The sequence below is a fragment of the Typopeltis vanoorti genome, chromosome 4 (genome assembly GCF_054136105.1).
Source record: "Typopeltis vanoorti isolate ZY-2024b chromosome 4, IOZ_Tvanoo_1.0, whole genome shotgun sequence".
NCBI lineage: Eukaryota > Metazoa > Arthropoda > Arachnida > Uropygi > Thelyphonidae > Typopeltis > Typopeltis vanoorti.
In genome coordinates this window covers 18,998,167-19,017,492 of record NC_143552.1, presented here as the reverse complement: position 1 = coordinate 19,017,492, position 19,326 = coordinate 18,998,167, and the positions used below count along the sequence as shown (strand labels likewise).

The following is a 19,326-nucleotide window of genomic DNA, read 5'->3' as shown; positions in this document are numbered from 1 at the left end:
AAACAGCTATTTAGGAAAAACACAAAACTGGTTGGCATTAAAAAAATGTATGATATCCGGAAAAAAAAACGGACTGGAATATCAACACGCCGAAAGCGTACTTAAGACTTGGGATCGACTTCTAAACGTCATTTGCTCTGCGTAAATCCTAATCCGTTGCTGGCAGTCTAAGATCAGTTAACCTGGACCTTTTATTGAGGAAGCTTTGAAAAATTCTCTTACTATAAGATAGGACAGGTTTCTTTTTCACCAATTAGTCCCACATCACTGACACGTGATTAAAGCACTGAGTTCACAGAGGCCCACAGAATTATTTTGGTACAAAAGTGTACCACAAACATCTTTATTGTTAATGCACTGTTGACCGCACTTTTTTTTAAAACTCATTTGTACTGTACAAAGTCGCGTGCATCTCCATCAATTCATGTCACCAAGTTGTAGACATAAAAAAGCAGTTGTAACAGTAGCGCCCTCTATAGTAACAAAACAATAATGACAAAAAAAATCTTGCATTTTGTGTGACAACACAAAAAGGATGTTATAATTATTTATTTTTAATAATAATTAAAATAAAAAAATTACATTTATTCAAATATTATACTTTCCTGTGATCCGATGAGGTTCACGAATTTCTGGGAGTCATTGAAGTTTCTTGTTTCAGCAAAGTTTAAACGGGAAATAAAACTGCCTTATTCTCGTGTGAAGCTCTATCATCCCACTAGCAGAGTTGAATAATCCCACTATTATTGTTATTTATTTTAAAATATTTATAAAATATATAAATTTCCTTTTAAGCAAATGAAAAAGTTATTATGTTGTGTAGGAAACTAGAATATATTTAGTTTGATTTTTTCTTTGCCTATTTGGCCTTAAGGCAATGAAAAGTCAAAGGGAAACCATTTATAAGTTCCCAAATTTTCGTGAGTGTGCTTGTTAAAAATAATTAAAAAATGACAAATGCATTCAGAACCTAAATCACCTGCAATTCTAAAAAAACAAAACAAAAAAAAAACAAAACTTTTTGATTTATTCCTTCTCATCACTATTCGGTCAAATAAATAAATAAAATAATAAACTTGAACTGCCCTTTGAAGAAATGATCGCCCAATCTAGCATGTTATGCGATCATATTTCTTTCTGTGAATGAGGAAATTGAGATTTTCAAAAACGTTTGAAAGGTTTCAGAAATCGGATTTGATGTTCAAAATGACGCACTTGAATCGAGACTGTTGGTGAATATGGAATCGTAATTGGAGATATAGAAAATATTGTCAATAATTTATAATATTTAGATACCTCCGAACAAACAATAAAAACAAAAATGCAAAGTCTAGCAGACGAAGTCAACATCACGTGTAAAATGCACAAAACTGAATGATAGAGAAAATTTTAAATAATTGTTAATTAACAATTATTTTAGGTTAAATGTTAAGAAACGATCAAATAATTGTTAATTAACAGACAGCAGCCACTCAGTCTGAAAGTGATTCAGAGTTAAAGATGAGTATTGTTTTCCCCACACCTTTATGCCTGAAAAGTATTATTATTATTTTTTTTTTTTCAAGATAAGATATATGTTTATTTGTAAGCTTCCCATAATAGTACAATATGTTGAATAACCATATGTGTAACTTAAGAGCAACAGCTCATCCAGGTATCCATAAAGTTACAAAAATTTTGTAATGCATTTTCATTCATAGAATATACATATTACATATTATTATAATATAATTACATAATAAAATCGCAGATAAAATAAAATTTCATCATACAGAGAAAGTTGCATAACAATTAATTAGGAATAAAATAAAACAAAGCAGTTAAATAGCATTTAAATTTTACGTTTTACACATAAGACTGGATCTTTGAATACAAATATGCTAAAAACCAATAATTTATGCAATTATTTTGAACAGAGCTTCCTCATTTCTGTGGGAAAATAAATACTCTTCGATTAGAGTCTTGTATTTGTTTGGGTTAGTTTCATTTCTTATTGTTAAAGGTATTGTGTTGAATACTTTTGGCGCTAAATAATTCCCACTTTATTGCAAATATAAACCGAAATATATATATATATATATATATATATATATATATAATTTTTATTGGCTTCACCAATGAATTAGGATAAACGGCTTTGCCAACTTCCTCAAAGGAAGTAAGCGAAGCCATTTATCCTAACCTTTGAAGAGTAGATTGAGCAGCTAATTCCACCCTTGGTTATCCTAGTTGGCTGACCCAAGGCCATCAGTGAATTTAATAGTTATTAGGGAGGAGAGTATGGCTGACAACTATCGCCCTCTCGTGGTTCTTAATACTGCATATTATTGTCTGAAATAATGCTATTTCATATTTGTGTTTAAAATGGGGGGGAGGGACAAAGAAAAAAAAATGATAAGATGAAGTTACCTAACCCGAGAATTGAGGTATTCAGGCTAGATTTGAAATTTAGATAAAAACGTCTCACTCTTTCTTCTTCGAAAGCAATATTCTTAACCAGACAGTCTTATCTAGCGTGATTGGAATTTGCATTACTTAATTTGTTTGACTGCACACGGATTCAGTGTTTCGGACTGATTAGCTATTAAAATTCCTTGGCTCCGTTCACTACTTTTTGTCATTAATCCTGTTTTCAGAGCATAAAGATGAGAGTAAGTGCGTAATTAGAGAAAAATTATTAATTACTTTTCGGTAATTAATAATTTCTAAATGTTTTTTACTGCTCTCTAAGATGTGCGGAAGTCAGATCTAGATTGTTTTTTTTTTCGTTATCAGTCTTTAACGGATTGGTTCGGAATGCTGTGCAAAGTATATACTAGCACCAGAGATACAGAAGCTTCGGTCGACAAGAGGAAACGTCAGGGAGTTTAAACGGGATGCAACTGTGAGTGGGTGTTCAGTAGACGTTCGGTTACAAAGGACCGAGGGATTGCTAAAATGTGCGACGAAGTTGAACATTTTGAAGGTCATGGCCTCTTGTTAAAAACATATTTGCCATAATGAAATATATCTTCTGGTGGAAATAAATGACACCGTTTTGCAGTAGTTCATTTTGTTTTTCGGCAAAGCATGAGATAGCTCCGAATTAAATCGATCAGTGAGAATCCTCAAAATCGACCTGAGGAGCACAATCACGCACTCACAACAAATCCTCCAATCCACTTTGCCGTAGTTATTCATGACAAATATAGGGGGGCACAAATATGAATTCATTTTGAATTAATTTATTTCATAACAGTTCGCAGAAATGACTGTTCTTTAGTTTAATTTGCTAGATCATTTCCCAATGACAGTGACGTTACACAAAGCCACGCCTCATAGTAACGTTCGCATGCGCATACTCGTGAAGCATGCGTATGAAAAAATGAACAGAATTTTTAGGCTAGAAATAAATCAAAGCCTTTGTTGGGGGGGACAGACCTAATCAAAGAAGGGGGGGTGCTATTTCACGTTGACATTAAAAGATGATGCATTATCTTCACTGGAAGATAAGCGATCGCTTTTTTGGCTTTCGTTCAGCAGTTTATACTTAATGAAAAGCCATCCAAAAATATTGAATTTTACTAACTGATCGGTTTTTGGCAATGCAAGCGACTTATTCATTGTTAGCCTTGCTAGACATTCCGTTTTCACAAGAATAATCTCGTTTTCGAAATTCATTCCGTTCGTCTTAGCCAGTTTGTAGGTTTACAGCTAAGTGATGGTGGATTTGCATGAAGAGTATATCAAAGTTTCCTAAAATGATGACGTTTCTTTATATTAATTTGGAAAAGTACCATAATTAGATAAATTTATGCTTTTATAAATGCGGCATTTTAAGAGGGCTTCAGCAATATTTGCATATAATTCTCACTGATAAATCTGGAAATGCAATTATTATGAATGGGCGAGACTCACTTGCCAGCTTGGTTGAGGGAGAGGTTAGCATGCTCGCTCTACGACCAACAGGCTGAGGGTTCGTATTCCGCAGCAGGAATGAATTCACCTCACACTCAGAATGTTTCTGAGTGTGAGGTGAATTTCATCGCCCGGTATGAGATCGCTGTTTCACTTTTTGGTACGAAGATGAAAAAATGAAGATATGTATTTTATTATTATTTATTCTAAATTGCATAGAATAGTACAGCGGTGGCCAGAGTTTTTGCAACAAAAGCCCTAGTTATCTACCAGAAATTGTTAAGAGCCACATCCCAAAGGTCAGTCATATAAATACGATATCATTTATAAGCAATAAGGAAAAAAAAGTTTTTGAAACATTATATTTATTATTACATATTTTTTTTACATGTATTTACATTTTTTTATTTACTCTTTACTAGTAGAAGGTTTATGGATTTCTAAGTTAGCAACTAATTTTTGATAATTTGGTTTGTAATTAGTAATTGAACTTCTTATTAATTCTTTCAAATGTTGGTTTGTTAATTGAGAACGATACTTGGATTTTACGAATTTCATCGTCGAGTACAGAGATTCAACATAGTACGTCGATTCAAATATTGATAATAAACGATATGCTGCATTTTTTAAATGGCTGTACTTTATGGTAGGTACACATTTCCAAAATTCATTGATTGAATTTACTGATTTATGTAACATTTTAAGACCTTCGTCTTCTTGCATTTCTACTAACTCCATTTCTCCTGATGCCGTTCCAGGAAGTATGCTTTTGAAAAGCGGGAAACCGTTGTTAATTACATCAATTTCGAATGGATTTAATAGAAATGCGATAGATCAAAATCGTCCAACAGGTTGTTTAATTTTGCTCGATAGTTACTGATGGCTGTAGGAAGAATATCACATCCTGAAGTCGCTTTTTTCAAACGTGGAAAGTGATTTCACTTATATTTTTTTGAAAAAGTTGTAATTTTTTTTTTAAAGTAAAAATGCTCTGACTTAATTCTGAAATATTCTTGTCCTTGCCTTGCAGCGACGCATTGAAATTTTGTAAATGTTCCATTATATCGGTAAAAAACATTAAGTCCTGGATCCATTCATTGTTTTTTAATTGCGGATATGATTGCTTTTTTATATCTAGGAATTCGATAATAATTCCAATAAAGCTACAAATTTGTTCAATACATCGTACGTAGATAACCATCTCACTATGCAGTACAACGATAAATCATTTATTTGTTCATTCAAATCAAGTTCATCAATAAAATTTCGAAACTGACGGTAGTTTTTTGCATTGGACCGAATGAAATTTACGTTTTTTATGAGTGGTGTAAACACATGTTCAAAATTAAAGTGTTTTGCAACAAGATGTTCTCGATGCAAAATACAATGAATTGGAATGAAATCGGGAATGCGTTCATCTTTTTTTAAAATTCCAATTAATCCTACATTCTTATTGCTGCTGCTCCATCAGTAGCCACACTTACTAATTTACTTTTTGGAACATTTTTAAGGGCAACATCAAAAGTTTCCTTAATATCAACGCCACGAGTACTCTCTTTTAATGCTATTAAATCTAACAATTCTTCTCGCGTCACTCCGTCCGCAATAACGAAACGAATGAAAATTGCTAATTGTGGTTGGTCTGTAATGTCAGTTGATTTGTCAAGCGCCAAACTAAATGCTACACAATCTTTTATATCGTTTTCTAATTTTGATAATAAATCCACGTTTATTATTCCTGAAATTCGGCGTTCAATTGTATGTCGTGAGGTAGGAATGTCGGTAATTAACTTTAAAAGTTTTGAATTATTAGTCCAGTGTATCAAGAATGTTTTGCTTAATAAATTCCCCTTCGGTATAAGGCCGTTTTGCACGTGCGATGTTCCATGATATTTTAAAACTAGCCTCTATTACAGTTTTAGATTCTTCAGCAAATTTTGTCATGAAGTTAATTTGGTTATTAACTGAATATTTAAGCTTTTTAATTCGTATTTCAGATTTTTTTGGCTATTGAGACGAAAACTCGCGACGCAATTTTTCATAATGACGTTTTAAATTTTCTAGTTCGAAATTGCTCACTGTTGAACTACAGATGATGCAAAAAGCTTTACCATTTTTCTCAATAAAAGCATAGTCTTCTTCCCATTCTTCCTTAAAATTTCTATGTTCGTCGATATACTTCCGCTTCTGTTTATTTTCAAGAGTCATGCAACAAAATATTCTATCATAAAATTTTAAAAATAAAATATTAATATTTAAATCATTTGGAATTTAAATGATTACCTTTTTATTAATATAAGAAGTACGAAATTCAGTAATGTATCTTTTTCGATTAAGAAAATTAAGAAAATTATAAATAAAAAAAATTTTTAGTTTAAAAATTATAAATATTTTTTATTTGTTAGTTGAGCCGCAATAAAACTTAAGAAGAGCCACATGCGGCTCGCGAGCCGCAGTTTGGCCACCGTGGTTATAGTACACAATTCTGGATAACCATTTCGGCTACATATCAGAAAATCATGGGAAAAAAAAAAAAAGGACACAAATATGTTTAGAATATTACGTAGAGAAATTATACATTTTTAGTAATTTTAAGTTTTTTAAACAAATATTATGAATAAATTTAGAATTTTGGTTATTGGCATAAAAGTCTAAACCTATTTCGATCCATCGGTGTCTGTGTTTAAAATGTGGTGACGCAACAAAGTCGCATCTTGTGAAAGAACCCAAAAGTTCATTAGTTCTCAAAATAAAATAAAAAAAAACTATGATAATAAATTTTTCTTATGGTGAATAGATTAGACAAAAATACCCCTTACAACACTCGCTTCTGTAGTTTGAGAAGTAAAATTATGAGGGATGAGAATGATAGCGTCACTTGGCAGGTCAGTGATTATTTTATCGACAGCGTTGCTTCTGACCTTTTAAAACGCTTTTAATCTATCACATTGTAAACACCGATCGAATGAAAGGTCATCAGCTCGCATTTGATCGTTAAGGAAGTTTTTAAATATCAGTTGATTATCAACAAGGCTATCAACAATTCATTTCGTTATTTTTATCTACGAGAAATATAGATCCGAAGGAAAATACAAAACATTCAGTCATTTATTAAAACACATGATGTAGTCCATTTAGATTTAGGTTTAAAATGCCTTTTATTTGTTTATTTATTTTTTTATTTGCTGTAAGCAAGGTATTCAGAAGAACAGAACGTGGCACGTAGTCATGAAGAGCTATTCCGAAAATATTGTACTTATATTTGATTTCAAAGCGCAATTTGAGTTTATCCTGCTTGTAGGTTACAAAAAGAGAACCGACTGTTCAGAGTTCTCTCACCGAGCGTGTATGTAGTTTTGTTTAAAAAAAAAAAAAAAAAAGGTCCTGTGTCGGGCAGTGTATTCCAAAATGGATGTGTTAACCTCAGTGACATTGTCTGTCACTGTCTTTTTTGTAATTTGTTTTGTTTTAGGAATGCACTGCGCCCCAAGGAATTGGCTGGAGTTATGGCCAAATGTAACTAATTAACTTAAAGTCAAAGACCAGCTTATTAATTGTGTGTGTGTTCTCAGGCTGGTTTGTCTGCTTTGCGGAATGGAAACCCAAGTTATAGATAGGAAATGTCTGTCATCTATATATGATACATTTTAAGAAATAAATAAAGAAATAAGAAATAAACCGGAACACTTTGGTTTAATGCAGAGTATAATTAATATTTAAAAGACAGTCATATGCTCCCAGCGGAGTCATTCTGAACGTCAGAAATATATGTACGAAGATATCTTAATCATTTGGAAAAATCTGTTTTTCAAAATGATTAAGATATGGAAAAAACAGATTTCAGTTACATACATTTAAAAATTAGACCTTTTCCAAAAAAAAAAAAAAAATGTGAAAATAGAATGCATTTTAGTGAAGACCCGTCTACTTGGAATCCATCAATACTTGTTGTGGTGTGTTACTGTTTTTCTTTTTTTCACCAAAAGGTGTAAACGTGTAGCGAATTAGTAATACGGGTAGATTAAAGGTCAGGTGATCCTGGAATCCTACTCGGCAGACCAATCAGGAACCACTTCAAGTATTTAAAAAACATCGTGACGTTCTTGAACCAAAGCCATGAAAATCATCCACCTGTCGTAATCGTGATCAAGAGATAGAAAGAGATAATTTGAGATATTGTTAAACGTTTTTTGTTTAATAAAGATCATTGAATTACCACCCTTCCTAAAGTAAGGAGAAAATTGGATAACTCAATTAGCCATTCGTGTTCCAAAGAGACATCTTGATTCTGCGAGTTTTGATCATGAAGAGCCTGTAAGAGAAATCTGTGGACTTCTCAGAGAAGGTGATTATACAAAGCGTATGTTATGATCATATTTTTATGTATTTTTTACGCAACTTCCGCCCATGAAGGGCTGTAAACGATAGTGGATTAATACCATGGATGGGGTAAGAACTTTCCCCCCTTTTTATTAACTTCATGAATTATATTTTATATATTTATATTTTCCATTGTAGGAAACCCTGCTCTAGCGACCATACATGGAACTTTTTCAGCCACTTCAGCCGTCTAATAAGCAGGGAGATGGTGTAACATCGGGCGATGAAATTCATCTCCCGCCTACAGAAAATCACAAGCATCCATGTCCACAGTGGTATTTGTGCCCGCAGCCTGTTGGTTGGAGAGCGGATATGCTGACCACTCGATCAACCAGGCCAGCAAATGTGACTTGATTTCCACTAAGCTGTGGTGACCAATTTTGTCTCGCAATTATCTTTTTAACTCAGGTGAATTAGCTGTTTCATATGGAGGTGACAAGATTCTCCATCCAGAAACTGGATCTTTTGATTCTGCAAAACAGACCAACTGATCCCTAGAATATACACCATTTTTCATAAATATAGCAGCCATAATGCCTTTGGTGTGTGACATGACCGGCCATTCGGGTTTTCTATTTTGTGCAGAGAACAAACTTGACACTCTTGAGTATACATTATTTCTGATGTCTTCAGCTAGAAAATTAAAAGACATGATAAATAATATATACTGTACATAGTTAGCTGACCTTTACGAGTAAAGGAGTGTCAAGTCTCCAAGAATGCATGTCTTGAATCTTTCAGACTAGTGATTACAACTGAACTAAAACGCGATCTTTTTTTTTTTTTTTTTTACCCTGAAACTCCGACATATTCAAGTATTATGCCTTTAAAATCTTTTTTGTGCTTGGGTGACAACTGAAAAATATCAGAGGAATTAAAAACTCATGGACAAGGACAATCATGAAGACCTTCGTGGGCATCGCGCTTGAATAGCAGTTGATAAAATGGAGCACTTGTTTTAATGATTTTTGTTCGTCGCTTTCGGGTCACTTCATTGAGCGCAAAAGTACCGAACAGTGAGTAAGCAGGAGGATTTTTTCACACATGAAGATCCCCCCACTTAACTTCCACACGAGGGTAAAAGTATTATTAGACAGATGAATCGCATAACCAGAGCATACAGATGAGAGGAATTAATTTGATTAAAGTGATGAATCTGTCCCCGTGTAAAAGTTCGCAATGTCGGACTTATGCCGACTCCCGTAGAGATGTACATATACCCAGAAGAACACCACTCCCCCCCCCGTAAGGACGTGATACTGCTGCCCTTATGAGATGAGCTAGTCGTGTGGTACTTCAACAAATTAATCGAAGAGGGGGCCTCGGTGGATGCATCGCCGGGGACGAGAGTATTTAATTTCGGAACCGTCAGTGTTGGGCGGAAATTTGATTTTCCACTTGACTCTCGGCGGACATAAGGTCATAGGCTGTAGGAGATTCTTCAGCGGGGGGCGGTCATTACAGTTAAAAGCCATGATATGAGCAGGACTCCCCCTGGGTTACTTGACAAGGCGGCCTATTAAGGGCTCGTTGAAACAGTGCATTTGGATGGGAGGTCCGGATAATACAAGCGCGAGCAGTGGGCGAGGAACGGTAGAGAATGGACAAATTTAATAATTACAGAAGGAACGATGTGGTACGTGGTAAAGTGGATCGTATTGACTCGCGTGGGATCACTCGTACCAGAGGTAGAAGCGATAAACTGCATTCGTTCGGATGTAGTGCAACTCATGTTAAGGGCAGAAATATATTTACATGTCTTTTCAAATTAATCCATGCGCGCTTTTATGGCGCGTGACTAAGCAAATGTCTTCGGCCAACTATAGCGTTTACAGCCTTCGAACATCTCGCCGGCCTGATCAAAGTTAATTCTGGAACAATTTTATGTGCACATATTTCCCATTGTTCTAATCAAAACAAAAAGAGTGATTTGAATATGTGTGTGTGTGTGTGTGTGGTTCGGAATATCTGAACGACACGGCAAAAGCGACCCATTTAATCCCAGCGCTGTGTGTTTACTATCAAACAACAGGCACTTGCAACCAGCAGCTCTTTTCTGCAATATTTTCAATCTGCATTATGCATAACACTGGATACTTAATTTTTCAAACAAACAATTAAAGATTCTTTGAATTAGACAATGATTTAAGAAATCTAAAGAAGCAATTCTTATAAACCATTAAAAAAATACAGCAAATGCTTCTATAAATAATTGAACGACTGCATATAGTGTAGATAACGTGGTCACTCGGAAATCTGCATCAGAGATGGGAGGATAATTACCAAATAAATTGATATCCCCTCTGGCACTTCGCCGCTGTGCATTTTGGTCCGTTGTTTTTTTGTTTTTTTTTAATAGCATCCTGCCTGCTAATGGATAAACATTGAGACTTTATCCAAAGTTGCGTTAGAACGGAGTCATTAGATGATAGTACTGTTTTAAAAGCTGCACCACCATTAAGCAATATCACCAGCAAATAAATATCCATTAAGGCAATTCTTTAATGCTTGTCGTTGGCCAACGCTCGAGTTTTTGGTTGAAAGTTGACAATTTTTCTTAAGATTTCTTCAATAACTTCTCGCGTCTCTTGGATTCTTTCCGAAAGTTTATTTTAAGAAATATAATAGTACTCCATTAAGTGCAAAAAGACGTGATATGTAGATATTTTAAACAGTTATGGAATAAATGAAAGAAGATTTAAAACATTAAGAGCGTATTTTCTGTCTTAGTTAATTGAAATATTTATTATTATTGTTATTATTATTATACGTGAACCTTCATGGACTCATCACAGGAGGCTCACAGTAACTGGGAACCCATTCCACTCATTCGCACTCTCTCTAAGAATCAAATCTCGTTCTCATAAGCTTGCTAACCACAATCTTCGTAACTTTTAAGGACGAACTCTTGTTCTCCCCTTTCTTTTCATGTACTGAAAATTTTTTTCTGCATCAAACGTGCCTTAAATCCCTTTAGAATGTCTATGTGCATGTCACATCTACTCTTTTTCCACTAAACTTTGTCAATTTCAGCAGCCCTTTGTAACTTTCAATCTCGAGCTCCACAAAGCAGTCACCATCTTGATCTCTCAACTCCGAGTCCTCTTCACCACGTCTTCATTCCCAAGAAACCTAGGTGATTAAATCTGTGCACAGTCGTCAAGAAACAATCGTTTCTTGACGGTTCAAAGGACTTATCCATTTTGAGATAAGTCCTTTGAACCTCACCTCGCTGTTCATCCTCAAATCCTAGTTTCTTGCAGACTACTTCTATTAGTGCGATACCTAGCTTAGAATCTTTTCCCAGAGTGCATAACTTTGCCATATTAAACTGACAAACGTTATCCTTTGCCGACCTTTTCACTCCAGTCAAATCATTCTGCAGGATATCTATATAACCTAAAGGTGACGTAGAAATCCTTTTCAGTTTAGTATCATCAGCAAACAACTAGATTTTCTTCTTCAAATTATTTACGTACAGATTAAACAGCATTGCCCAAGTACAGAGTCCTACAGCACACTATTGGTCACTGCCATCTCTTGGAGTTCAACTCCAGCATATACGACTCTTTGACGTTTGTCCATCAAGCACCCTCTTTTATCCATTGTCGCGGCTTCGTATCTATTTCTATTTGCTCCATTTTTCGTGATAGGATTTTATGCAGTATCCTACCAAATATCTCTCAAAATGCAGTAGCATGTTTTAAGCTGCACAGTTGAAACTACCGGAAAATTAAACTGTCAGGAATGAATTAAAGTTAATATTCTATTCTTCTTGTTGATAAAACGGATTTTTGAAGAAATTTTGAATAAACGAAAAGAAAAAATACACCAAGTTTATCACGAAGACCCATGATGTAATATAATATTTTTAAGCAAATATATATATAAGGCGATGAGACGAGCAATAAAGCGATGAGACCTTATTGCTGGTCTCATCCTTATTGCAATAAGACGATGAGACCAGCATTATGTCTGTAAGCTGCCCGTATGAGACCGGTTTACTCGCCTTCAGTTGTAAAGTGCTAATAATAGTTCCTCGTGTTCTACACGAGATTCGAACTGAAGGGTGAGTCGGATGTGTGTGTGGGAATACAGCCATTTTACAGCTTTTCCGCTAATAACTGCAACGCTACCAGTAATGTGCTACAGTAAGTGTACTTATCGTGGTTAAGTTATGAAGTGTAGTTCTTGCTAGAGTATTCGGACGCTGTAAACAGTGTTCCGTTTCTTCATTTTAACTTATCAAAGAACAGTTACAATGAAGACCTTTTGAGTTTCCTAAAACGACCGTTTGATATTATGGGATCATATTAGAACATTTTACATCTTCTGAGTAGGAATTAACAGGCGAATCCCTTTTGGAACATCTTGTATACATGGGATTGATATATAGAGCATGTCTGAATTCTTTCTTCTTTTTTTTTTTTTTAATATTGCAATTACTACAATAATTGCAATGAATGGTTTGTACTGATGATTCCAGCATTGTTTTAAGACAGTAGCATCAAATATAAGAAATAAATGCATGAAATATAATTTAGAATAATTTTGATTGAACAATTTTCATATTGACTCACTATAGATGTATGGCAAAAGGTATACCTGGTCACAGTAAATATATATTTTAAATAAATAAATCTCAAATGACACGGAACCTGCCCGAATCCTTAAAATTTGCAAGTTTACTGTTTACCTTATTTAACCAGATGTTAAAATATATCGAACAACACTCTCGTTGTTTTTACTCATAGTTGCGAAAATAAATAAATAAAGTCAGGATACCCAAAACTAATGGAATTTTGAATTTATATTTTCGGTATTACCATTAGATTATTATTATTATTATTATTAAATTGATATAATTTATACAACTTATATTGCTCCAGTTAATTCTGGCAAAAGGTTTCTCATACAGAGAAAATGCACCGATGCTCAACTCACGTGAAAGAAATCCATTTCTTATTAATATCAAAAGGGAACGTCTGTATTGATCAAAGAAAAGAAGAAAAAAAAATGGCAACTATAAAATAGGGGTCCTCTGGAACTGCCTAACGAAAAAAAAAAAAAAAAAAAAAAAAAACAAATTTTCAAAAATTTTAAAGTAGTAATCTTTAAAAATTTTTAAACCATTACGATGTAGAACATTTCTACCAAAAAGAAAAAAAAACCATTAATATTTAAGTTTAAGAATGATAATAAAAAAAAAACACAAGCAACAATTCTGAATATATCTAATCGCATCTCTCATTACAGAAGTAAAATCATCAAGTGAAACTACACAATTAAGCCAATTTTGCATTGACGTAAATCAACGTGTGTTGCTCTTGTACTCGCGTTTATATTCGTCTGCTCAGTCTGTTGGTCATCTGTTTTGAATGATATCCCTTGAATTGTTTTATGAAGATTTCTCTTTCGTAACTGTTTTAGGAGTAAAAGAATAAGTCCAGATGCTTTCCTTTCCTTTATTTTTCGCCCCAACGCCCGCTATTAATTTACTTTTGTTTCACCCCAAACCAAAAGTGCAGTTACTTGTGTTCTCAACTCACGTGAATGTCCGAAATAATGAAAACACAACGCGGCCTTTCGTCCACAGGGTTTAGGGGGATGAATGGGGGGTTGCAAAACAATTGACATTGTTTCGTCACTTACAACAAAAAACTCGCGCTTGGAATGCCAACAACTTTACCAAGAGGAGGTTGATCCCTACGGAGAACTTTTGTTACACGAAGGAGGTCTTCTGTAACTGTCCGAAAAGGTCTTAACAATTTGCGTGAATTGGCTTTTAAATGAGTCGTCGGGCATTTTCGCGTGTTAACCGAAATAACCCATTGTCCTTAACTTCCTTTTGCCCTTGCAAGGACTTCTTTTCAGAAAGGTACTTAAGGGGAAGAGTAGAGTGAGACGACATATTTAGCATGATAATACGACCGAGGGATGCGAGTGGACTCGGAGTGCGTACGGCGTGACGACCAGATACGTTGATATCTGGTCGTCACGGTTGCCGGCATCACCTGTAAGTATTGTTTTATGCAAAGTCTCCCGGCTTAAGTGAATCGCACCTGGACCCGATTCAGAACTTCGGAGTCATCCGCGCAGAACATTAGGCAACGAGGAACCCCGTCGGCGTATGCAGTGGATTTGTTTTCTTTTTCAAATGTCCATCGATTTGTTTGCTCAACCACCTCTTTCTCGCACCCCTTCCCATTGCAGCAATTTCATTTCCTTCTCAATTATGCAAGTGGAGTAGCAAGCAAATTATTTGCTGATGCAAATGATGTCACAGCGGAAACCGTTCGAATCTTTTGGATCTATACGAAGACTAAAGAACGTAGTAGTGTATTATTAGCAAAACCAATGCCGAAGAGATAGCAGGCTCCACCTCTGATGCAATTATTTAGCCAGTGTACATATGCAGAATCAAGAAAACTGGAAAACAAATCAGAATTGTTCAGTGCTCAGAAAAAATTAGCAATTAATGAATGAATTCAAACCACATCAGAAACTGAACTTTGATTTAAACATTTCATTTTCGTGAATTAAATAAAAGTTCAACTATATTATGAATTATGAAGAAAAATTTGTAAATTAAAAAATATATATAGATATATTATGATATATAATACACACTACGTTGACAAAAGTATTTGGACACTTGACTTACCATGGAAATCTCGGATCCTCCCATATGCAAATATTCAGGGAGTGTCTGTATAAGTCTGGTAATAAAAAAGGTGGGATGTGCTGCATGTTTTGGATGCCACGTTCAGCTGATATGACAGACTACCAACGTGGGACAGTGGTTTGATGTCACATCAGTAGTCTTTCTGCTCGTGACATCGTTACCTGTCTCAGTATGCCGAAATCCACCGTTGCTTATGTCAATTGTAGATGGAAAGCTGATGGAGCTATCACAGCAGAAAAGCGCCCTGGGAGGTCACTGACAGAGATCGACGAGCTCTGTCTTGGAATGTTCGAGCATCCCATACGTCATCAGTAGTGGACCTCGCAGTCAACCTGGAAAATGCTACAGGGACATCTGTCAGCACTGGAATCGTTCGCAGAGAAGTTTAGAAGAGAAGCCTTAGGTTATTGCGGCAGAGCTTCTGCGAACAAGCCACACATCACCCCACTCAACTCCAAACGACGTTTGGAGTGGTGTCTTTTCACACCGTTCCTGGACCGTAGATTCTTGGAAAAGGGTTCTGTGAAGCAACGAATCACGCTTCCAAATGTTTTACTCTGATGGTCGTGTTTGGATCTGGAGATTGACCATGGAACGTTCCGGCACGACTACATCATTCCAACCGCCAAGTTTGGTGGAATCTCGGTAATAATATGGGAGTGTTGCAGTTGGATGGGGCTTGGTCCGCTGGTGGACATGCTCAAAGCCATGATATATGATGGCTAGCCGGACACCCCGGACAATTTCATGCTTCCCACGATGTGGAAGTACTTCAGCAGTGATCCTTGCATGTTTCAGCACGACACAGCTCCATGCCATACTGAACTGCGTGTCCGAGACTGGTTTCCACAAAACAACGTGTTGGACTGGCCGGCCAGAGTCTAGATCTCAACCCCATCGAACATCTTTGGAACGAATTAGAACGCCCATTTCGCTTCAACGGCTGTCATCAGCATCAGGAATGAGGGTAGTTTAGCGCAAGGAATAAAAGAATTTCCTGTTGTGACGTATCAGAAATTGGTTAAAAGCATGTCCTGAAGGGTAGTTGCTGTCATTCAGGTCAAAGGTGATCCCACTCAGTATTAAAAATGTAATTAAACGCATTTTTTAACCACAACTAGGTGCCCAAATCCTTTTGTCAACATAGCGTATAATATTATATATGATATGTATAATTATAAGTATAATCATAATAATTATTATAATCATTATGGCATTTAGCTCAATAATCGTATCTTCGAATCATTTTTTTCTTTAGAATTTCTAAGCAACATATACATGAAAATATTCATACAAATGTAAATAATTTCAAGTAACTGTTGCAGAAGGCGATATCCACTTACAGCAGTTATCGCGTTCCATAACAGAATGAATCTTTCCTAGGTGAACTGAATCCGAGTTATGAAAAGATGTCAGTTCGAGTTATCATTGTTCCTGTTTTACGCACTGAGCCAGCTGAAGGTCTTAGCTAAGATCATAAGCTGTACTTTATCTGTTAATTGCATGTGTTCCCTGGCTGGTTTGTCTGTTTTGCGGTCAGTAGATGAATTTATAGGAGAAAACCGTCTACCACCTCCTTACGACACCACTTTCAGATGAAAAGTCCTATAGCATATCCCAGTGGGAATAGAACATCTGTATTATTAACCATATAATACGTTATTATTCTCCCGATTGTATAACAGAGTTTTAATGTTTATCCAACTGTTTCAAAGAGACTCAAAGATGCATAAATTGGACTGAATCTACATTCAGTCCAGTTTAGGCATTGGACTGAATGTAGATATCGATGTCAGCAGCACTTTCATTACAAAGACAGTGAACAAACTGTTCAGGTTTAGGCCGTGTTACTAATCTCTGTGTAAGGTCAAGATCTGATCTTTCCCTTTGATGGTTCTCCCCTTTAAGTCAATGGAAGACTCAAAGAATTATCCACGTTCCCTCAGTACTTCCTTTTTTTTTTTTTTTTTTGTAAGTTAGCTGTTTGACCAATTTTAAAACAATACATAATGCTTTATAGCTGTTTTTTTTTTTTTAATTTTGAAAGAATACTTACAGCAAACACCCCTCTCAATACTTTTCGAAAGCAACAATTTTTTAATTTGCTGGTCTCTTTGTCGAGTAGTTAGCGCATCCTCTCTCCAACCAACCAACAGGCTGCAGATTCTAATCCTCAGGTGAGAGATGAATATCATCGTCCGGTGTGAGGCCATTTCCCCATTTATTCGAGGCCTGAAGTGGCTTGAAAAAGTTCCATTGGTCTTTAGATCAAGGTTTCCTAATTTATTTTGTGTAAAATAAATATAAAAAATACAAAAAGATATAAAATTAATAAAAAGTAGAAAAAATCATTAGCTTCTCACATGAAAAAGAATTCATGTGGATTTTTAAGATGTCTAAAGTTTGTTTTAAAATTAGCAAAACGTTTAGGGGAAATGTATGGTTTACCGAAAATAGCAACTGCTATGATATGTACATGTCTTTGAGGGGTTCGACTGATTAAAAGAGAGACATTTCAATTGAATATGATCCATCTCTGGACAATCCATCAACGTTGAGCCCAAGATTCTTTTCTCAGGATGGAGGTATGGAAAGGGTAGGGGAAAATAGAACATATCAAGTAAAGAAGTCTAGCTAATATCATCTATAAGAATTCATGATATTCTCAGGACTTAAACTAATTTCAAAGTAATTCAGGAGGATACTATATATATATATATATATATATAAAGTCTATTTTGCTGACTTTTTTTAACGAGTACATACAAGTGCGTACAAATAAGTACTCGTTAGGATTAAACATCGCCTCTTATCCAGAACGCCGTGGAAATGCACTCCTTTTCCGAGAGGGGGGAAGATGAAGATCGACTGCGTACCGATTTCCAAAAAAAAAACTTGGAGCGTAAAGAAAGTGCTGCTTATTCCTTGGGAAAAAAAAAAGGAATTGGACAATTGAATTTATTTTCTTTGTTTATTGTGTGAATCAGAAGTATTTCTGTCACAAATAGCTATGATAAGAAATATGATAAAGAGGTGCAGTCTAAATTCTGTTGAGATTAAGGCGTCACATTTATACATCAAGAAGTTTTTCAAGTTAAGAATAATGATATCTGATGAGGGGAATTACGCAAATTAGCTCACTGAAGAAGCCCAAACCAGGTTGAAAAAAGTTCGAGATTTCTGTAACAAAGTTTTTTCTCCACTCTTTTTGTTGGAAAGTATATTATACTTGACAAGAAATTATATTTTTGTCTTAAAGAAAATATAATTTTTTTATCAAGTACAGAACTCCACTCTTTCAAAAAATCTAAATATAGCGAGAGAGTCTAAGAAAATTAATAATGTGTTGAGTAAGCCGAACGCCAGCTAATCTGCTTTCAGATGAAGGGGTTCGTATCCCAGACAGAATTCGAATCCAGGTCTCTCCAGTGAAAGGGCGCTTCTACATCGACTGAGCTACCGAGGTTCCTTCGCAGGAAGCTCAGTTTTAAAACTCAATAGCTTAAAATTTTAAATGTGTATTTAAAGATGTGTGACATTTTTTACAATTTTTTTTTTTTTTAATCTGCAGAGCAGCTTGTGATAGTTGGATGCTGCAGTAGAAAGGAGAAACTTATATTCCTATAGCCTTAGATGGTTCGGCCGTAATTGTAAAATTAAAAAAAAAATCCCTCTAATATTACTATCTCCGCTACCGAGACTGGCTAACGCACGCTCAGTTGAAAAGCTGATAAGTATTCTTCACGTACTGGTGTGGGTCTCTAATTTTCTAGATCAGCATTCCTGAAACTCTCTCGGTTGTACAGTGCTATCAAAGAGCCGCTGTAGCTCATCTGGTTCTGAAACCTTTAGTTTGAAAGACCTGGGTTCCAGTACCTTCTAGAAGCGAGAAATCTTTATCAGGGGTTTTCAATTAAATGGAAAATCCGGTTATCCGGTCTCATACGGAGGTGGACAGTTTTTCTCCTAAAACCTCGGGGTTTGTCGTACTTGAAAACAGACAAACCAGTCCCGTGAACACAGATATCTATCTACACGAACAAGATATGATGAGATTTCTCTTTCTGATGCAAACGCATCTCAGCCATAGCTTCTTCAGCCAGTTAAAAAAGTATAAATTACAAAGTTTCTGAACCTTTGATTGATTTTTACATGTTTGGAAGCTGTGCACTCAAATCCTCTCTAAGAATGTCTAACAAGAGTTCAGTCTGATAACTTGACGATTTTTCTCTGACGAATTCACTTAATTTCCCTCTCTCTCTCTCTCTCTTTTTCTCTAATAAAGAATGTTTCTTCGGTATGTCATTTTGTAGGTGTTCTATGAAATGTTCTACTAAAGTGGCCTCCACTTTCTTCCAAAATGT

At 35.4% G+C, this 19,326-nt stretch overlaps 1 protein-coding gene across 2 annotated transcripts in view; it reads left to right on the top strand.

Annotated features, from left to right (window-relative positions):
• LOC150107140 (homeobox protein Nkx-6.3-like) overlaps nucleotides 1–19,326 on the top strand; it is a 162,641-nt gene that overhangs the window by 1,088 nt on the left and 142,227 nt on the right. The window lies entirely within an intron of this gene.